This window comes from Triticum urartu, chromosome 4A, assembly GCF_056163025.1.
Source record: "Triticum urartu cultivar PI428250 chromosome 4A, HENAU_Tu73, whole genome shotgun sequence".
In the NCBI taxonomy this organism is placed as follows: Eukaryota; Viridiplantae; Streptophyta; class Magnoliopsida; order Poales; family Poaceae; genus Triticum; species Triticum urartu.
In genome coordinates this window covers 336675200-336683993 of record NC_141876.1, presented here as the reverse complement: position 1 = coordinate 336683993, position 8794 = coordinate 336675200, and the positions used below count along the sequence as shown (strand labels likewise).

At 44.0% G+C, this 8794-nt stretch overlaps 1 pseudogene; it reads left to right on the top strand.

The window, feature by feature from the left end:
• The first annotated feature begins 206 nt into the window (after nucleotides 1-206).
• On the top strand, nucleotides 207-923 carry LOC125554715 (uncharacterized; annotated as a pseudogene).
• Nucleotides 924-8794: the final 7871 nt, after the last annotated feature.

Sequence of the window (8794 nt, the reverse complement as noted above, 5' to 3'; positions counted from 1 at the left end):
GTCACGCGCGTTCATTTTCTGAAACCGACCAATTCACCCCAACCATTTCCTGAAACAAAGCCATTGTTTTGGGAAAACGCCCCTGTAGCTGAAGCCGCAGCGTGTTCTTGCTAGGTTGGGAGAGGCGACGAGGTCTAGATCTGGGAGGGCGGCGGCGTGGCCGGGGCTAACCTACCTCCATGATGACGACTTCATCTTCGGGAGCAATGGCGGCCGCCGATAACCCAAGCAGGTACGGATCTCCCCCGGTGATTTCTCCTCCTTTCCCCCATTTTTTCTGGCTGCCGCGACCACATTTCCCACGCGCTCGCCCTGCTCCGCCGCCTCCCATCCCGGCCCTCCCTGCGGCTCCTCCTCCCACTACGCCTCTCCGTCCTCCGCTTCCGCCGCCTGCCCCACTTCTTCCTGTCCACCTTCAACACACTCTTCGTCGCCGGCCCCAGCCCCCTGTCGCTCCACCCGCAGCTTCTCCTCTGCCTCCTCTCCTCCATGCCGCCTACTTATCATTCACGCTCAATCTCCTCCGGCTCGTCTCATCCCGCCTCCCCATGCCGGCGTCGCTCGTCCTCGCCTCTCACAACCTTCTCATCGAGGCCGCCGCCCGCTCCAGCCACCTCGCCGTGTTGCTATCGCTCTTCCACCGCCCATGCTCCCTCCACGTGTCGCCAGACGCCCACACCTTCCACATGCTTACCCAGTCGCTCTGCCGCTGCGGCCAGGTCCACACTACCACTACCCTGCTCGATTAAATGCTGCACACGGGCATCCCTGCCGATCCTCTGCCATACACCACCATACTCAACACCCTTTGCCGCAAGAAGCAGCTCCGGGAGGCCTACCGATTGCTGTGCCTCATGCGAGGCCGTGGGGTCTCGCCTAATATTGTGCACTACAACACTGTCATTGTTGGAATGTGCCCCTGAAACAGAGCCATTGTTTCAAGAAAACGCCCCTGCAGCTGAAGCCACAGCGTGTGCTCACGGGTTTGGGAGAGGCAACGAGGTCTGGATCTAGGAGGGCGGCGGCGCGGCCGGGGCTAACCTACTGCCGTGACGATGACGGCATCTTTGGGAGCAGCAGCGGTCGTTGACAACCCAAGTAGGTAAGAAATCTCCCTCGGATCCCCGTGATTTCAATATTTCCTTCCATTTTGTCTGGCCGTCGTGTGATCGAGGGATAAGGTTGTAGGGACGGCGGTGGGTTTGTGCACCCGTTGCGGTGGTGGGCGCTGGTGGCAGTGAGCCGTCGCGGCGGCTTTTTTTGGTGCGGTGGAGATTTGTGGTGCTCCGCTGTTGTTCTAGGATTACATGGGTGGTAGTTTTGTACTAGGAGGAGGAGGTCGCCGGTGTAGTAGGAAGAGGTGGTCGCCAGCGTAGTGGGAGGCCGGAAATTGCCGGCGTTGCAGGAGCTCATAACATTTTTTTGCTGGGGTTGTAGAGTTTCAGAATTTTTGCATCTCATAACATTGTTGAACTTACTTATCTCTTTCAGAGGGAAAATTTTGTGTAGGCCATAGCAAAGTTTTTGATTTATGCAGTTGATTTCTCCCTGTATCCCTTCATGTGTTATGTGAATTTTTTGTAGCAGTGGATTGCGTGTAGCATCATAGATTATGTTTCAGATTTGACAGAACCACATTTTTTCTGCAACAGTCTATGAAAAATGCTGAGAGTTGTGAGAGCTTGCTGGTGTTGCATTTTTGGAGTTCACTATAGTTCATTATTGTTCAAATGAAGCGGGTGAGACTTGTGAGAGGTTGCTGGGGTTTCCTGTCCATTCTGCTTTTATAGCTAAAATGGATGCACAAGCTATGCGAGTTGCACGAATGAAGGCAGTAATTGGTTTTCCTGGAGCTTATTGTTTTATTTCCTGGAGCTAAAATGGATAGCTCATTTATTTTATTTTATTTTTTCTTATTCTTGTAGTTGTGTTTCTTGTAGCTTCATAGCATCAAAGCTCGACTTATTTTTGTTTTTGTTTCGCAGCATGGCCATCTACCAAACCCGATGGTCAGCAAAGTGGTTGCGCGACATAGGTAATTCCATCCAAGGGAAGAAGAGAGATGTACTAAGCAAGTGCAGCTTTGGGGATTTGTTGCACATATCTCCTATGCCTCCTCCGCCAGAAGGGCTTCTGGATTTCATAGTTATGAGTATCGACCCCAAGGAGCATCTACTCAAGTATGTTTCTTTTGAGCATCTTCATTTAACCATGTGTTTTTTCTATTTTTAGTCTGTTGATAGCATTTTTCTCTTTTTTGCAACATCTACTAATTTCCTTTTCATGTTTCTACGTAGGATTAATGATCGCAAGGAAATACACTTCACAAAAGACATGGTTAAGAAGATTTTCAATGTCCCTTCTGGTAGTAGGCCATTAGGATTCGGCAAGAGAGGCAAATCAGATTTCCGAAATGTGTATTTGGGTGTTCATAGGGCTCCGATAGCCACCACAAAAGTTGTTCTATCAAAAGGGGATGATGACGATGAGGATACCATTAGTAGGTCATGGGTTTTAGTGTGCTTATCATTGGTCCTAACTCCCGGGATAGGAAACATGGTCCGTCTTGATTATCTCCACACCTTACGAGACATGAGTGTTGTCCATGAGTTAGAATGGGATGAGCATATTCTGTCCGATGTGATGAAGGAAGTTAAAAAGTACCAGGGTAAGAGGTCTAAAGGTAAAGGGAAATTCCTGATTGGCGGCTGTCTACCGATGCTTCCGATACAGACCATCATTCCCATAACAATTCTATATTCTTTTCTGGGACAACAATTTTTTACAGGCGCTCATGTTCCGTTTTTCTTTTTGTTTGTGTTTGCAGGTAATTTACATGGACCACCTCGACATTCCAAGAGCATGCATAGTTGATCATAACATCGACTACTCATTGCGACGAGCTTGTTTTGTTCATGAAATGGACTTCACCGCTGTTGTTGCAGTCGACACACTAGATGATGGATTTGGGAAGCGCCTTGTAAGTAACTTATTTTTTTGATTTTTTGGAAACATGACCTTTTGTTTTCTTTGCAAATTTCTTAATCCTTGTTTCACTTTTTCAAATGCAGTTCAACTCTAGTACACCGTATGCAACACCCAAGTTTATGTCATATGTAGATCAGCTTGCCCAAAGATCAATACAAGGCATTGTCACAGAGGATATGCCGGAAACAAATACCCAAGGCGGAGATGTTGCTTCCGCAAAACCCATTATGGATGTGCCGGAGAGCTTGCACACACAAGCCAATCCAAAGGGGGAGCTGATGTGGGCTCTCAAGAAAAACCTAAGGGTGGTATGGAGGGTACTGATGGCAGAGAAGAGACTGTGCACGAGCCACCTCTGGATAACATGGGGGATGGTGATGATGTGCGCAGATCTTTGGAGGATTGGCTACCTGCATTGCCTACATTCGATGAGTTAGAGGTGAGAGCCATACAACATTTCTTGTATCCATATCTTGCATGAGTGCCATGTCAAAACTACTTACAAACAACTAATGTCCTTTTCCTGCACTCATCTTTTTTTGTTTTTGTTCATTCACAGCTGCCCCCACATCTTCGTGACATATACAACAAGCACAAAGAGCTACATGCTACAGAACTTAATGCCGCGTTAAGCTCATTTGGGAGGGTGTTGCAGGTCATGTATTGCAAACGCATGGGCCTAATGTTTTTGAGGCAGTCGAAGCTGGATCCAGGAGGGATGAGGACAAAGACGAAGTGGCAGATGTCAATTTCAGTGTATCAGGAGCTCCCACTACAGGCATGTGTGATGCCACTAAATTGTTTCCGCAGCAGCCTAAGAAACCAGATGGCGTTCATGGGACTACAGCAACCGCTACTGCCACCGAATCTTCTCCGCAACAGCCTCAGAAACCAGATGGCGTGCACGGGAATACAATAACCTCTATAGCCGTTGCCACCAAACCTTCTTCGCGGAAGGCTAAGAAACAAGATGGCGTGCATGGGACTACCACAACCCCTACATGCAGTGCCACTGAATTTTTTCCGCAGCAGCCTAAGCCACCAGAAGGCACAAAGAGTGGGGATCCAGTAGCTGAAGTGGATCACACAAACGTTGTCCTAGGCCAGAAGAGTGAACACAACAATGGAAGTGTTCATAGCAATGCAAAGGGAGAAGATTCTTGTAGCAAGGTAAACATTGAACAGAAGTCGCCTCGCAGCCCAAGCTCCCCATTTGTGAATTTGACAAGGAGGCAAGGGACACTTGAAGATGGGCCTTCATTTGGCTTATTTGAACCTGGAAGTGGCGACGATTTACTTTTTCAAGATCCATGACAAGTTAGTAAATCACCTGCATGATCATCTGGTCTTTTTAATGTGGACTCTTTCTTGGAGATTCGAGCGAGAAGTCCTTTATTTGATAGTTCTCCTGGCAGTTCAACTGGTCCAGTTTATGATGTGACCTCCCTCGCAACATATCCCCCGTTATCGACTAGCCCTGCAGGTTTTTACAAGTCATCCCCGCAACTTTTTGTTACGCAACATATCATCATCTGTTTTTGGAACTTTAGTACATCAATGCTCCAATTTGTTACTCACAAGTTCTTATTGCTTTCTCTTCCTTTTTTGTTGCAGAAGCAGGTGTTGATGAGACAAGAGAGAAGGAGGAGGTGGTTGAAGTCAGCAGCAGTCAAAGCCATGATGGGAAGAAGCCTACACTTAAGGGAGTTGCACTGCCCGCACCAAGCGCACGCAAGTTGCAAAAGATGAAGAAGATAAGAGTTGATGCAATAGAAGATGTCATATACCAAAGCTACTATTGTACTAATTATCGTATAAGGACCCACTCGAAGGCGAGCCTCTGTAAGTGTTTTTTTGCACTTTTTATATGTGTGTTGAGAGAAAAAATCCATCCATTTTTATCGACACCTCCTAACCGAGATATTGTTTCTTTTTGCAACAAATAGCCCTGCATTTATCAGGATAGGTGGTTTTGATATTTCCTTCAAACATTTCAGTAATGAGCTCAAAAAGCACGCACATTTGAATAATGCGGTGATGTCACTTTACATTGAAAGTTTCAACATTCAGCAAACGTGCAACTCAACCAAGCCAAGGAAATTTGCGTTCTCACCACATGTTGTGAGTTAACTAACATGTTTTTGTTTGCTTTTTTTGTCACTTGAGTTTTCCACCCGCAACATAGTAGATTTTTACATGATAGTTACTAAGTTTTCACCTTTTTGTTGTGACCATTTTTTTGCTTTTCATACAGACCAAGCTTTGTGTTGATCCAAGTTCATTCAACACAAGTTCCTGCATTTGAGATTTGACCAGGGTCTGCGAGAATAATGACATCATGGAATTTGATCAAGTAAAGCTATCGTTCAACTATCGCTTATAGTGTAAACTTTTTCTTGTAGCGCAACAATGTTTCCGTTTTATTTATCTAATTTTTTTAATTTTTGTAGCTGTTCTTCACCATAGTCCAAAGAGATCATTGGGCAATTGTTGTTGTAAATTTCATGAAAAAACAGTTTAATGTCTTTGACTCCAGGAGCTTAGACCCTGACTATGTCAGCATCCTTGAGAAGCCTTGTGGCAATCTAGTATGGAGTTGAACACATCTTTTTTATGTTATTTTCCCTTTTTGTTTTTTCAAATCAATGTTGCAGTTCCAATCAATTCGACATTTCCAGATAACAAACTTCAAAGCACTAGTCAGAGAATTTAACCCATGGAAGCAAGATTTTGGCACATTTGAGATGTTCAGTCCACCAAGCTACCAGCAGCAATCAACATTGTACAATTTTTTTTTCTATTTTATTCATTTGTGGATTTTTGGAACTTTACAACCTGTTTAGGAAGTAGTTTCATCTCTTATTTGTGATCTCATGTTTCCTCTTCATCCTATTTCCATGGCAGATTTGATTGCGACATCTTTGCTATTCTATACTTGGAGAATTTAACTGCGAGGGGGATGAAGCCATTCAATACAGTACGACTCAGAATCATTTATTTTATTTTTCTTCTTTTGCAACCTATGAAACACTATTAGTAAATAAATTCTAGTAGTTGACTGCTATCATATATTTATGAAATTTTATGTTATTACCCACCTTTATTTTCATCCCCTGCTAGTAGTGTCTCACAATGTGTTTTTTCTCTTGTTGTGTATGCTTAGTATGCAAAATCGTTGCTCAATTTCTGGAAGTACATTGCAGCGAAGTTTTTCAAGCGCCCTCAAAACACCCTTAACTCAGAGGATGAGGTTCAAGCTTTGCAGAAAAACTCATAGATTGATGGTAACCGCAACAAGACTTCTCTAGTAGTTTTGACCTCTTTTTTGCGGTGCATGTGTGTGCGACATGTTTGTAATCGAGCTCTCTAGTAGTCTACGAAACGAAAGTTCTTCGAAAGTTTATCCCTCAATTTTGTATGGTGGAGACATGATGTTTCACTACTGATCTGGTGTTTTTGCACACCTATATATAATGTAGACATGATTCCAATGGCAGTTGTTACCTTTTCCTGAAAGTGTGTTCTTTTTTCTGCACACTGGTGTTGTATTCGAGCCATTTGTTGCATTAGAAATCTTCTACTAGAAAAATGTCAAAATTTTCTATAATGATCATCATCTCCATAACATTTTTTTAGTTACACTAGCAAAATGATGAACTCAAGGCATTTTCTCATCACAATATCATGTCCCTATAACATAAAATGAGAAGTGCTCATGTTCCTGTAACATGAATACATCTTGTAACATAACCAAAATGAAAAGTGCCCTTCGTGTGAATATCATGTTTTCATCTAACAGGAAAACATTATCTTTTTTTCCAACCGGTGAGACCACACAAGCTTTTTTTCATGTAATATGGATTAATATGGGATGTATATGCATAGAAACAGTGAGGTTGTATATCCCAAACCCAAGCAACTACATGGAATAAACATAACACATGTTTCAAATTGAAATTAAAGCTTGCACATCATCAATTTTTGCAAAAAAGAAGTTAGAAATGTAGCTCAAACACAGGGAGCAAGTACAGCTTCCTTAGGAGATGAAAACGAAACACCCAAAGCTGGCTGATGGGGGATCTTCTCCCAAATGAAAAACATTTTTCTTAGGAGGATCTTCCCCCCTATTTCTCTCATCTCTTTTTCTAGAGCTTTAGTTGCGTTGCTTGGGAAATGTTTGGGTCACTTGCCTTCACGTCTCTCATGTATTGACAAGCTGGGACTGCATGTCCAACCTCAGAGCAGAACTGGCATTTAGGGGGTGTTGCCGCCTCCATTGCAGCTTTTAGTGGCCCACATGTCTGAATATTGTGTCCTTCTTCATGGCAGTACTTGTAGTGGACAATCCTTTTTCCAGCTCTTGGCTTTCCTGCTGCCGTAGGCTTCTTCTCTTGTAGCTTCACCTTCTTTTTTTGCTCATTGTCTCGTTGCTCTACCAGTGTTTTCTTTCTCTTCTCTCTTTCAGTTGGCCGACCTTTCTTAGGGACACGAGCTACGTTTTGTAGCATCTCTGAGCTTTGAGCCTATGGTAGGTCGGCATTCAATGTTCCCTTTGCGGCAGTGAGTGGTGTTGGGGGTTCACTGTGCTGTGTTGCTTGTTGTCCTAGCAGTGCTCCTCTCTTTGCCGCTACTATGGCAGGGTCAAGAAGAATTATTGCTTCATCTAATATCTTGTAGGCATCATCATTGCAACATGCACTAGAGGAAAGCCATGTCAACCTTCGACACAAGGAGTTGTATTTCAGCGTGTTCGGTGAGGCATGCCCGAAGTCCAGCAATCGGCCAGTCCTGCCCATGCTTGTTGTGGCTGCTTTAGACCACCTCTCCAACAAGTATTGCCGCAGAATTTCTTCAACATTCAGATGCACCATTGCCCTTATTATATGTGCACAAATCAGGCCATTCATCTCAAAGTAGTGGCAACTATAATCAAACAACCCATCATCCATCATAACATGCACATAATGGATTTTTGAGTTCTCATAGGAGCTTGCCTTTAGCTCAAACATCAGGCCTTCCCCTTGATACTCAGTGTCTTGGTTGATAACAAAGCCGGTAGACGTGATCACCTACTTCTAGAACTTGCCAAAGACGCTATGGTGTAGTAAGCAGCAGGTTGGCGCTCAATGTTGTACCTGCAACATCACAAGAAACAGGTCACAAACCACATCACACAAAAACTTGGCCCAACAACAATTTTTTTCTTTTTTGGTAAAGAGAAAAAGTGTGAGTACCGAGAGTTTAGTGGCGGAGCTGTTGTTTCACCAATGAATCCAACATTGTCTTCACAATCAAGCATAGTTTCTTGGCACATTTCATATTGCTGGACAAACCTCCAAACGGAATCAGCATGACGAATCAGTGTCTTCAAATATGAGTTGAGACCCTTAGACCTTCCCGTTGTGCTTGTGAATGAGAAGAATTTGTTCTTGATGTACGCTGGAGCCCAAATGTGCCTTGTTCGCCACATGTTCTTCAGGTGTTTGTTCTCAGCCACTTCAAAACAATGCAACATTTGTTGCCATGTTTCCTCAAACTCCTCAACGTTTTCCGATTGATTGATACAAGTGTAGACCACATCTGTAAACACTTCATCTCTGCTCAACAGCCTTCCCAACTTGGAACGTGCATTGCTAAACACATGAAACTTGCAACACCTATGGCAGGTGTTTGGCAACACATGCTCAATAGTTGGTGCCATCACTTGGTCCTGGTCGGTCATGATGTTTGTGGGATGCTCGTTATCCATCACAACCATCCACTGCTAGAAGACCCACTTAAATGTTTCAATAGTTTAATCAGGTAA